This window comes from Pseudophryne corroboree, chromosome 8, assembly GCF_028390025.1.
Source record: "Pseudophryne corroboree isolate aPseCor3 chromosome 8, aPseCor3.hap2, whole genome shotgun sequence".
Classification (NCBI taxonomy): Eukaryota; Metazoa; Chordata; class Amphibia; order Anura; family Myobatrachidae; genus Pseudophryne; species Pseudophryne corroboree.
In genome coordinates this window covers 334,333,187-334,346,991 of record NC_086451.1, presented here as the reverse complement: position 1 = coordinate 334,346,991, position 13,805 = coordinate 334,333,187, and the positions used below count along the sequence as shown (strand labels likewise).

At 45.1% G+C, this 13,805-nt stretch overlaps 1 protein-coding gene across 4 annotated transcripts in view; it reads right to left on the bottom strand.

Annotated features, from left to right (window-relative positions):
• The window catches only part of FGF13 (fibroblast growth factor 13), a 676,355-nt gene that overhangs the window by 662,089 nt on the left and 461 nt on the right, over window positions 1-13,805 (bottom strand). The gene's annotated exons all lie outside the window — the stretch shown is intronic.

Genomic DNA, 13,805 nt, shown 5'->3' with positions numbered 1-13,805 from the left:
ACTGCAGTAGTGCTCCCCAGTCTCCCCCACAATTATAAGCTGTGTGAGCTGAGCAGTCAGACAGATATATATAATATTATATATAGATAATAGATGATGCAGCACACTGGCCTGAGCCTGAGCAGTGCACACAGATATGGTATGTGACTGACTGAGTCACTGTGTGTATCGCTTTTTTCAGGCAGAGAACGGATATATTAAATAAACTGCACTGTGTGTCTGGTGGTCACTCACTATATAATATATTATGTACTCCTGGCTCCTGCTATAACCTATAACTGGCACTGCAGTAGTGCTCCCCAGTCTCCCCCACAATTATAAGCTGTGTGAGCTGAGCAGTCAGACAGATATATATAATATTATATATAGATAATAGATGATGCAGCACACTGGCCTGAGCCTGAGCAGTGCACACAGATATGGTATGTGACTGACTGAGTCACTGTGTGTATCGCTTTTTTCAGGCAGAGAACGGATATATTAAATAAACTGCACTGTGTGTCTGGTGGTCACTCACTATATAATATATTATGTACTCCTGGCTCCTGCTATAACCTATAACTGGCACTGCAGTAGTGCTCCCCAGTCTCCCCCACAATTATAAGCTGTGTGAGCTGAGCAGTCAGACAGATATATATAATATTATATATAGATAATAGATGATGCAGCACACTGGCCTGAGCCTGAGCAGTGCACACAGATATGGTATGTGACTGAGTCACTGTGTGCTGTGTATCGCTTTTTTCAGGCAGAGAACGGATTATAAAGTAAACTGCACTGTCCTCACTAGTAAACTCTCTCCACTCAGTCTCTACACTTCTACAGTAACAGTACTCCTCCTAGTCAGCTCCAGTAAATCTCTCTCAGTCTCTTATAATCTAAATGGAGAGGACGCCAGCCACGTCCTCTCCCTATCAATCTCAATGCACGTGTGAAAATGGCGGCGACGCGCGGCTCCTTATATAGAATCCGAGTCTCGCGATAGAATCCGAGCCTCGCGAGAATCCGACAGCGTCATGATGACGTTCGGGCGCGCTCGGGTTAACCGAGCAAGGCGGGAAGATCCGAGTCGCTCGGACCCGTGAAAAAAAACATGAAGTTCTGGCGGGTTCGGATTCAGAGAAACCGAACCCGCTCATCTCTAATTAAAATGTCTTATATAGTACAGTATATACTTCAAAGATCAAGACAACAACAAACAGATCTATTTTTCTATTGCAGCTTTTTAACTACCTCAAGTTAATAGCTATGCCAAATTGAGTAAAGGTTTATTTTTTATTTTTTTTAAGTGGTGGAATATGTTGACAGCAGCCATTTTATATGGAATGTATGCACATACTTGCCTACCCTCCTGGGACAGCCGGGAGGCTCCCAAAAATCGGGCGGCACTCTGGCCCCCAAGAAAGGTAGGCAAGTCTCCTGCTTTCCTCGCCAGCCCCCCGCAAACGCCCACAGCAGAGCCCAAGTGGGTAGTCCGAGGGAGACTTGCTGAATTGCATCATCGTAGCTCCGCCCTCCCACTATTCAGTGCCTGTTTTCTTGGTACTGTATAACAGGGGGAGAAGCCACGATGATGCAATTGTGATGTCACGCCCACAGGCAGCCCACATTCCCACTGGCCATGCCCCCTATGCACCTACAGTACCATGCTGTCCCCTCCCAGAGTAGGGGCAGTAAAGTAGGTAAACATGTGTATGTGACAATAAGCAACATTTGCTAAGTGATTCTTTTGTTGTACCATCACAATGCTATACTTGCACTTTGTTAAATAGGTTTTGCTTTTGCCTTGAGAAGACTAACACTGACACATTTATTGGCAGTAATAAAAAGCCTCCTTTATATATCGCTAAAGTGAAAATAAGCCCTATCACAATTTTTATGTTGTATCTATTACCGGCCATACACTAGGTCAATATTGTGTACGAATACACGATATCGGCTCATCATTTGACCCATTGCATGCACATCGTGCATGTTTTGGGTACAATTACTATGCGATGAGTGGCTGCACATATGATCAGTCGATCTGGGTAGGGGTCCAGTGCAGATCGTACGATAGATCATAAGGTGCAAAAGCACCTTTTGATCTACTGCACACCAGGGAGCTTGGCGGGGATGGGGGGTCATGAGACGGCACATTCAACTGTGTATGTGTCCACGGTGCATACATGATGGGCACTAGGACCCAGGGTGGTCTGTCCTCCAATCTGATGTATTACTGCACATGTGACTGCACTGTTGCCATGTTGTAGATCCTTAGCCTGACTGTGTGAGAAGATATATGATGAAAACACAAGTCTCCCACTTAGCTCCAGAGATACCTGCAATATAAAGCTGTTCCAGCATCCAGCACAAGGACCTTAATTAGCATACCCTCAGCAGCTGGTGAGCTGTTTAGAACCCTACTATGCTGAAGCTTCATTCCATGAGAACCAGTGTGTATGTCTGAACCTATATACTTCAATAAACCAACACTACTGGTTAGGTAATTGGGCTGCTCATAGTTTGAGTCATCCACTGGTGTGTGCCTATATAACTCTGCAAATAACACATGCACACACATCATTCCCAACAGGGTCAGTATGTATTATTGGACTATACTTGTTCAGATGTTTTTTTTCCCCCTCTTTATGGATGAGCAGGGATTATTTGAGATTGGAAAGTCTACTTAACAGACGTACAGTATGTCTTTTTCAATCTTTACAACTACTGTATGTGACTGTATGTGATAGCTCTAGGGTTAGATGACTTTACAGTAAGCAGGCTATCTAAGATAGGTGGCGGGATGTAATGCAGTCCGAGATCGCCAGAGATGAGTGATGCTGGACGATCTCGGACATTTTTTTAAATTGTCAATCACTTACAAGGCAAAACCATGCCTTGTAGGCGATTACCCCTTTAAAAAATTGTAGAGATCGGCCAGCAAACCCACACCTCTGGTGATTTCGGACTGCATTACTGTACATCCCACCAGTGGACAAGCTGGTACCTCCAAACTTGGAAGAGTAAAACTATAAATTTAATGTGCAATATACAGTAATATGTCAAGACTTTAAAACTTTAATTTTTTTGTAAAAGATGGGGACCCATACTGCCTGACTGGATGTTATAACAGAAATCATTCAGAAGTTGTTTGCTCACATTGCCATATTTGTGTAATGGTTATTCTACTTCATGCCACTAACCATCACATAGTATTCTACAGCACTTTTATTTTACTTCTATTATTATGCTGAGTTTTATGTAGGTAATCAAACTTATTTCTGTTGTCATGGAAATGTACTTTCTCAGTGTACCTGGCTTATTATTGCTCATTTGAAGACAAGCTATCAAGGCACATCATGGTAAAGCAGACGTCTGCATAGAATACTTAGAGTTCACTTCAATATGATGAAATGTTGTCTTTTAAAAGCTGTCTTTATCTTTAAAATAGTTAAGTACCTTTATTTTACAGTTTGCCACAGTTCAAAACAAAATAATCTCATGAATAAAATTCCTGGTACTACACAAGCTGAGCATTTTCAAATTCAGTTTCAATTATCAGTATGGTTTATTTATATAGCACCAACATATACTACAGCTCTGTACAATTGTATCAGACGATTTGTCCCCTGCCTCAGCTCCTCGCGCACAAACAAACATATAAAATTATGTCAGAAGCCAAACAATAAATCAGTACGTGATTTGGACTATGGGAGGGAATATCAGGTGTGATTCCGAGTTGATCGTAACTGTGCTAAATTTAGCACAGCTACGATCATTCACACTGACATGCGGGGGGACGCCCAGCACAGGGCTAGTCAGCCCCGCATGTCAGTGCCGTCCACCCCCCCCCCCCCCCTCCGCAGAAGTGCAAAGGCATCCTGTCTGCCACTGCAGTGCCATTCCTAGATGGGCCAGGTGTTTGTGCCACACACTTGTGTCGCTTAGCCTAGCCATCCAGCTACCTCATTGCACCTCTTTTTCTTCTTTGCATGATGTGCTGTTTGGGGCCTATTTTTTTTAAATCTGCCATCCTGTCTGCCACTGCAGTGCCACTCCTAGGTGGGCCAGGTGTTTGTGCCGCTCACTTGGGTTGTTTAGCTTAGTCATCCAGCGACCTCGATGCAACCTTTTAGCCTAAAACAATAGTGTGAGGTGTTCAGAATAGACTGGAAATGAGTGGAAATGATTGTTATTGATGTTAATAATACCGTAGGATCAAAATTACACCCAAATTCTGTGATTTTAGCTGTTTTTGTGGGGGTTATTTTTTTCAAAAATCATCCAGATCCAAAACCAAAACCTGAAAGGGTGGCTTTGGCAAAAGCAATCTAGATCCAAAACAAGAGCATGGAACCAGATCCAAAACCAAAACACGAAAAGTGCCCGCCGCACATCTCTAATATATATGTATGTATAAATGTGAAATTGGCCTTCCATGCCAGCTAGCGTGTATACATAGGCAGAAAGAATGGTCCTCACTCAAGGATTTGAAAGTGAAAGTATATTGTTAACAAAGTCACAAAATGTTGTGCCTTTGTTTACAATTTACTTTTATACTTTAAACTTCCTTGAGTGTTGTCTTCCCAAAAAAAAGCAAATACTGTGTATTATATACTAATTTCTATCATAATATGGGATTTCTACTAGAGATGAGCGGGTTCGGTTTCTCTGAATCCGAACCCGCCCGAACTTCATGTTTTTTTTCACGGGTCCGAGCGACTCGGATCTTCCCGCCTTGCTCGGTTAACCCGAGCGCGCCCGAACGTCATCATGACGCTGTCGGATTCTCGCGAGGCTCGGATTCTATCGCGAGACTCGGATTCTATATAAGGAGCCGCGCGTCGCCGCCATTTTCACACGTGCATTGAGGTTGATAGGGAGAGGACGTGGCTGGCGTCCTCTCCATTTAGATTAGGGTTGAGAGAGAGAGAGAGAGAGATTGACCTGAGGCTGTGATACTGTAGAAGAGAGTGCAGAGTTTAGTGACTGACGACCACAGTGACCACCAGACAGTGCAGTTGTTTGTTTTATTTAATATATCCGTTCTCTGCCTGAAAAAAACGATACACACAGTGACTCAGTCACATACCATATCTGTGTGCACTGCTCAGCCCAGTGTGCTGCATCAATGTATATATATATATGACTGTGCTCAGCTCACACAGCTTATAATTGTGGGGGAGACTGGGGAGCACTGCAGTGCCAGTTATAGGTTATAGCAGGAGCCAGGAGTACATAATATTATATTAAAATTAAACAGTGCACACTTTTGCTGCAGGAGTGCCACTGCCAGTGTGACTAGTGACCAGTGACCTGACCACCAGTATATATAATATTAGTAGTATACTATCTCTTTATCAACCAGTCTATATTAGCAGCAGACACAGTACAGTGCGGTAGTTCACGGCTGTGGCTACCTCTGTGTCGGCACTCGGCAGCCCGTCCATAATTGTATATACCACCTAACCGTGGTTTTTTTTTCTTTCTTTATAGTCATACTAGTTACGAGTATACTATCTCTTTATCAACCAGTCTATATTAGCAGCAGACACAGTACAGTGCGGTAGTTCACGGCTGTGGCTACCTCTGTGTCGGCACTCGGCAGCCCGTCCATAATTGTATATACCACCTAACCGTGGTTTTTTTTTCTTTCTTTATACATACATACTAGTTACGAGTATACTATCTCTTTATCAACCAGTCTATATTAGCAGCAGACACAGTACAGTGCGGTAGTTCACGGCTGTGGCTACCTCTGTGTCGGCACTCGGCAGCCCGTCCATAATTGTATATACCACCTAACCGTGTTTTTTTTTTTTTCCTTTATACATACATACTAGTTACGAGTATACTATCTCTTTATCAACCAGTCTATATATTAGCAGCAGACACAGTACAGTGCGGTAGTTCACGGCTGTGGCTACCTCTGTGTCGGCACTCGGCAGCCCGTCCATAATTGTATATACCACCTAACCGTGTTTTTTTTTTTCTTTCTTTATACATACATACTAGTTACGAGTATACTATCTCTTTATCAACCAGTCTATATATTAGCAGCAGACACTACAGTGCGGTAGTTCACGGCTGTGGCTACCTCTGTGTCGGCACTCGGCAGCCCGTCCATAATTGTATATACCACCTAACCGTGGTTTTTTTTCTTTCTTTATAGTCATACTAGTTACGAGTATACTATCTCTTTATCAACCAGTCTATATTAGCAGCAGACACAGTACAGTGCGGTAGTTCACGGCTGTGGCTACCTCTGTGTCGGCACTCGGCAGCCCGTCCATAATTGTATATACCACCTAACCGTGGTTTTTTTTTCTTTCTTTATACATACATACTAGTTACGAGTATACTATCTCTTTATCAACCAGTCTATATATTAGCAGCAGACACAGTACAGTGCGGTAGTTCACGGCTGTGGCTACCTCTGTGTCGGCACTCGGCAGCCCGTCCATAATTGTATATACCACCTAACCGTGGTTTTTTTTTCTTTCTTTATACATACATACTAGTTACGAGTATACTATCTCTTTATCAACCAGTCTATATTAGCAGCAGACACAGTACAGTGCGGTAGTTCACGGCTGTGGCTACCTCTGTGTCGGCACTCGGCAGCCCGTCCATAATTGTATATACCACCTAACCGTGGTTTTTTTTTCTTTCTTTATACATACATACTAGTTACGAGTATACTATCTCTTTATCAACCAGTCTATATATTAGCAGCAGACACAGTACAGTGCGGTAGTTCACGGCTGTGGCTACCTCTGTGTCGGCACTCGGCAGCCCGTCCATAATTGTATATACCACCTAACCGTGGTTTTTTTTTCTTTCTTTATACATACATACTAGTTACGAGTATACTATCTCTTTATCAACCAGTCTATATATTAGCAGCAGACACAGTACAGTGCGGTAGTTCACGGCTGTGGCTACCTCTGTGTCGGCACTCGGCAGCCCGTCCATAATTGTATATACCACCTAACCGTGGTTTTTTTTTCTTTCTTTATACATACATACTAGTTACGAGTATACTATCTCTTTATCAACCAGTCTATATATTAGCAGCAGACACAGTACAGTGCGGTAGTTCACGGCTGTGGCTACCTCTGTGTCGGCACTCGGCAGCCCGTCCATAATTGTATATACCACCTAACCGTGGTTTTTTTTTCTTTCTTTATACATACATACTAGTTACGAGTATACTATCTCTTTATCAACCAGTCTATATATTAGCAGCAGACACAGTACAGTGCGGTAGTTCACGGCTGTGGCTACCTCTGTGTCGGCACTCGGCAGCCCGTCCATAATTGTATATACCACCTAACCGTGGTTTTTTTTTCTTTCTTTATACATACATACTAGTTACGAGTATACTATCTCTTTATCAACCAGTCTATATTAGCAGCAGACACAGTACAGTGCGGTAGTTCACGGCTGTGGCTACCTCTGTGTCGGCACTCGGCAGCCCGTCCATAATTGTATATACCACCTAACCGTGGTTTTTTTTTCTTTCTTTATACATACATACTAGTTACGAGTATACTATCTCTTTATCAACCAGTCTATATATTAGCAGCAGACACAGTACAGTGCGGTAGTTCACGGCTGTGGCTACCTCTGTGTCGGCACTCGGCAGCCCGTCCATAATTGTATATACCACCTAACCGTGGTTTTTTTTTCTTTCTTTATACATACATACTAGTTCAACCAGTCTATATATTAGCAGCAGACACAGTACAGTGCGGTAGTTCACGGCTGTGGCTACCTCTGTGTCGGCACTCGGCAGCCCGTCCATAATTGTATATACCACCTAACCGTGGTTTTTTTTTCTTTCTTTATACATACATACTAGTTACGAGTATACTATCTCTTTATCAACCAGTCTATATATTAGCAGCAGACACAGTACAGTGCGGTAGTTCACGGCTGTGGCTACCTCTGTGTCGGCACTCGGCAGCCCGTCCATAATTGTATATACCACCTAACCGTGGTTTTTTTTTCTTTCTTTATACATACATACTAGTTACGAGTATACTATCTCTTTATCAACCAGTCTATATATTAGCAGCAGACACAGTACAGTGCGGTAGTTCACGGCTGTGGCTACCTCTGTGTCGGCACTCGGCAGCCCGTCCATAATTGTATACTAGTATCCAATCCATCCATCTCCATTGTTTACCTGAGGTGCCTTTTAGTTGTGCCTATTAAAATATGGAGAACAAAAATGTTGAGGTTCCAAAATTAGGGAAAGATCAAGATCCACTTCCACCTCGTGCTGAAGCTGCTGCCACTAGTCATGGCCGAGACGATGAAATGCCAGCAACGTCGTCTGCCAAGGCCGATGCCCAATGTCATAGTACAGAGCATGTCAAATCCAAAACACCAAATATCAGTAAAAAAAGGACTCCAAAACCTAAAATAAAATTGTCGGAGGAGAAGCGTAAACTTGCCAATATGCCATTTACCACACGGAGTGGCAAGGAACGGCTGAGGCCCTGGCCTATGTTCATGGCTAGTGGTTCAGCTTCACATGAGGATGGAAGCACTCAGCCTCTCGCTAGAAAAATGAAAAGACTAAAGCTGGCAAAAGCAGTAGCACCGCAAAGAACTGTGCGTTCTTCGAAATCCCAAATCCACAAGGAGAGTCCGACTCCAATTGTGTCGGTTGCGATGCCTGACCTTCCCAACACTGGACGTGAAGAGCATGCGCCTTCCACCATTTGCACGCCCCCTGCAAGTGATGGAAGGAGCACCCGCAGTCCAGTTCCTGATAGTCAGATTGAAGATGTCAGTGTTGAAGTACACCAGGATGAGGAGGATATGGGTGTTGCTGGCGCTGGGGAGGAAATTGACCAGGAGGATTCTGATGGTGAGGTGGTTTGTTTAAGTCAGGCACCCGGGGAGACACCTGTTGTCCGTGGGAGGAATATGGCCGTTGACATGCCTGGTGAAAATACCAAAAAAATCAGCTCTTCGGTGTGGAAGTATTTCACCAGAAATGCGGACAACAGGTGTCAAGCCGTGTGTTCCCTTTGTCAAGCTGTAATAAGTAGGGGTAAGGACGTTAACCACCTCGGAACATCCTCCCTTATACGTCACCTGCAGCGCATTCATAATAAGTCAGTGACAAGTTCAAAAACTTTGGGTGACAGCGGAAGCAGTCCACTGACCAGTAAATCCCTTCCTCTTGTAACCAAGCTCACGCAAACCACCCCACCAACTCCCTCAGTGTCAATTTCCTCCTTCCCCAGGAATGCCAATAGTCCTGCAGGCAATGTCACTGGCAATTCTGACGAGTCCTCTCCTGCCTGGGATTCCTCCGATGCATCCTTGCGTGTAACGCCTACTGCTGCTGGCGCTGCTGTTGTTGCTGCTGGGAGTCGATGGTCATCCCAGAGGGGAAGTCGTAAGCCCACTTGTACTACTTCCAGTAAGCAATTGACTGTTCAACAGTCCTTTGCGAGGAAGATGAAATATCACAGCAGTCATCCTGCTGCAAAGCGGATAACTGAGGCCTTGACAACTATGTTGGTGTTAGACGTGCGTCCGGTATCCGCCGTTAGTTCACAGGGAACTAGACAATTTATTGAGGCAGTGTGCCCCCGTTACCAAATACCATCTAGGTTCCACTTCTCTAGGCAGGCGATACCGAGAATGTACACGGACGTCAGAAAAAGACTCTCCAGTGTCCTAAAAAATGCAGTTGTACCCAATGTCCACTTAACCACGGACATGTGGACAAGTGGAGCAGGGCAGGGTCAGGACTATATGACTGTGACAGCCCACTGGGTAGATGTATGGACTCCCGCCGCAAGAACAGCAGCGGCGGCACCAGTAGCAGCATCTCGCAAACGCCAACTCTTTCCTAGGCAGGCTACGCTTTGTATCACCGCTTTCCAGAATACGCACACAGCTGAAAACCTCTTACGGCAACTGAGGAAGATCATCGCGGAATGGCTTACCCCAATTGGACTCTCCTGTGGATTTGTGGCATCGGACAACGCCAGCAATATTGTGTGTGCATTAAATATGGGCAAATTCCAGCACGTCCCATGTTTTGCACATACCTTGAATTTGGTGGTGCAGAATTTTTTAAAAAACGACAGGGGCGTGCAAGAGATGCTGTCGGTGGCCAGAAGAATTGCGGGACACTTTCGGCGTACAGGCACCACGTACAGAAGACTGGAGCACCACCAAAAACTACTGAACCTGCCCTGCCATCATCTGAAGCAAGAAGTGGTAACGAGGTGGAATTCAACCCTTTATATGCTTCAGAGGTTGGAGGAGCAGCAAAAGGCCATTCAAGCCTATACAATTGAGCACGATATAGTAGGTGGAATGCACCTGTCTCAAGCGCAGTGGAGAATGATTTCAACGTTGTGCAAGGTTCTGATGCCCTTTGAACTTGCCACACGTGAAGTCAGTTCAGACACTGCCAGCCTGAGTCAGGTCATTCCCCTCATCAGGCTTTTGCAGAAGAAGCTGGAGACATTGAAGGAGGAGCTAACACGGAGCGATTCCGCTAGGCATGTGGGACTTGTGGATGGAGCCCTTAATTCGCTTAACAAGGATTCACGGGTGGTCAATCTGTTGAAATCAGAGCACTACATTTTGGCCACCGTGCTCGATCCTAGATTTAAAGCCTACCTTGGATCTCTCTTTCCGGCAGACACAAGTCTGCTGGGGTTGAAAGACCTGCTGGTGACAAAATTGTCAAGTCAAGCGGAACGCGACCTGTCAACATCTCCTCCTTCACATTCTCCCGCAACTGGGGGTGCGAGGAAAAGGCTCAGAATTCCGAGCCCACCCGCTGGCGGTGATGCAGGGCAGTCTGGAGCGACTGCTGATGCTGACATCTGGTCCGGACTGAAGGACCTGACAACGATTACGGACATGTCGTCTACTGTCACTGCATATGATTCTCTCAACATTGATAGAATGGTGGAGGATTATATGAGTGACCGCATCCAAGTAGGCACGTCACACAGTCCGTACTTATACTGGCAGGAAAAAGAGGCAATTTGGAGGCCCTTGCACAAACTGGCTTTATTCTACCTAAGTTGCCCTCCCACAAGTGTGTACTCCGAAAGAGTGTTTAGTGCCGCCACTCACCTTGTCAGCAATCGGCGTACGAGGTTACATCCAGAAAATGTGGAGAAGATGATGTTCATTAAAATGAATTATAATCAATTCCTCCGCGGAGACATTGACCAGCAGCAATTGCCTCCACAAAGTACACAGGGAGCTGAGATGGTGGATTCCAGTGGGGACGAATTGATAATCTGTGAGGAGGGGGATGTACACGGTGATATATCGGAGGGTGATGATGAGGTGGACATCTTGCCTCTGTAGAGCCAGTTTGTGCAAGGAGAGATTAATTGCTTCTTTTTTGGGGGGGGTCCTAACCAACCCGTCATATCAGTCACAGTCGTGTGGCAGACCCTGTCACTGAAATGATGGGTTGGTTAAAGTGTGCATGTCCTGTTTTGTTTATACAACATAAGGGTGGGTGGGAGGGCCCAAGGACAATTCCATCTTGCACCTCTTTTTTCTTTTCTTTTTCTTTGCGTCATGTGCTGTTTGGGGAGGGTTTTTTGGAAGGGACATCCTGCGTGACACTGCAGTGCCACTCCTAGATGGGCCCGGTGTTTGTGTCGGCCACTAGGGTCGCTTATCTTACTCACACAGCTACCTCATATTGCGCCTCTTTTTTTCTTTGCGTCATGTGCTGTTTGGGGAGGGTTTTTTGGAAGGGACATCCTGCGTGACACTGCAGTGACACTCCTAGATGGGCCCGGTGTTTGTGTCGGCCACTAGGGTCGCTTATCTTACTCACACAGCTACCTCATTGCGCCTCTTTTTTTCTTTGCGTCATGTGCTGTTTGGGGAGGGTTTTTTGGAAGGGACATCCTGCGTGACACTGCAGTGCCACTCCTAGATGGGCCCGGTGTTTGTGTCGGCCACTAGGGTCGCTAATCTTACTCACACAGCTACCTCATTGCGCCTCTTTTTTTCTTTGCGTCATGTGCTGTTTGGGGAGGGTTTTTTGGAAGGGCCATCCTGCGTGACACTGCAGTGCCACTCCTAGATGGGCCCGGTGTTTGTGTCGGCCACTAGGGTCGCTTATCTTACTCACACAGCGACCTCGGTGCAAATTTTAGGACTAAAAATAATATTGTGAGGTGTGAGGTATTCAGAATAGACTGAAAATGAGTGGAAATTATGGTTTTTGAGGTTAATAATACTTTGGGATCAAAATGACCGCCAAATTCTATGATTTAAGCTGTTTTTTAGGTTTTTTGGAAAAAAACACCCGAATCCAAAACACACCCGAATCCGACAAAAAAAATTCGGTGAGGTTTTGCCAAAACGCGGTCGAACCCAAAACACGGCCGCGGAACCGAACCCAAAACCAAAACACAAAACCCGAAAAATTTCCGGCGCTCATCTCTAATTTCTACATGCATTTGTCTATACTCTGTGACTCATTTTCTACGTTCACCTTTGGTGTCTGGAGCTTTACATTTCTGCCACAGGCTAAAGGTGCTGAATGAAGGACCTGTGAAAAATCCATGGCAACACAGCAACAATCTGATCAGAAACAAACTAGTAAAAGTGTTTTTAGACTTGTGACACTTAAAACTATCACATGATCTACTGAGAGTACCTGCAACTCATGCAGATCTATTTACAGTAATCATTTTGTGAGGGTGATGTTCCAGAAATATAATGTTACCTTGCAGAATACTTCTTACAAACTAGGTCTAGTACACGGTAATTGTACCAACAAACTTCAGGGGTTTCCCCCACACCCTCAATGAGGCAGTAATAAAACAGTGAATGTGCTGTACAGTATGGATGGGCATAATGTATGGGAGACTAGTAGCATCTTAAGACCCCCATACACTAGTACGATTTGGCCCTTTTCTACATGATTTCGAGCCATTGGGCCAATAAATCGCACAGCTCCCAACTGTCCCGATTTTCACGGGACAGTCCCTTTTTTTGGGCCGCAATGTCCCGTGGTGGTGGTGGGCGGGGGGGTGGGGGGGGGGGGCGGGGCAGTTGGGTGGCTCCTGTACTCGCTGCCCTGCTTAGCAGAGCAGCGTTGCATGCGCACAGCGTCTATTCACGGGAGACAGATGAAGAGGAGGCATGCCAGCAGCTCACAGAGCGCTGGGCATGCCCCCTCAGTGATGGAAACGGGGGGCATGGCTTGCGATCGCTGCCCTCCCACGTAGCCACGCCCCTTTCACATAGGCCATGCCCCTTTTTGCCTGCGTAGATGTCCCGCTTGACAAATGTTGGGAGGTATGAAATCATGAGAAAAGTGTCAAATCGTGTGTCATTCACTTCCGATTCTGATCCGATGAGCGGCCCCGTGCGCATCGGATCGGATCTGGAGATTGTCACTGCTGTACCAAGGATACATTGTATCCTGGAGTAGTGCATGGGATTGCATGTGAAACATCGTATGCAAAATGATCGGAATTGGATATAAATGACACACAATTTGATACTCTACACACGATTTATTGGCCCGATAGGTCGAAATCGTGTAGAAAATTGTCAAATGGTACCAGTGTATTGGGGCCCTAATACTGAACAAAATAAAAGTGTTTACTTTTTACTTTGAATAATATGATACCAGTAAAAAACACCTTTTGTTTTCTGATTAAAACAGTAACACATTTAAAACCAAATATCTTCACTTCATTTAAATGTTTCCCCAAACGGTTTCTCAGCAGATCGCAGAAGGGATTAGGGAACACAGCAACACAGAGATCTAGTCCATAAATCTCTCAGAAAAG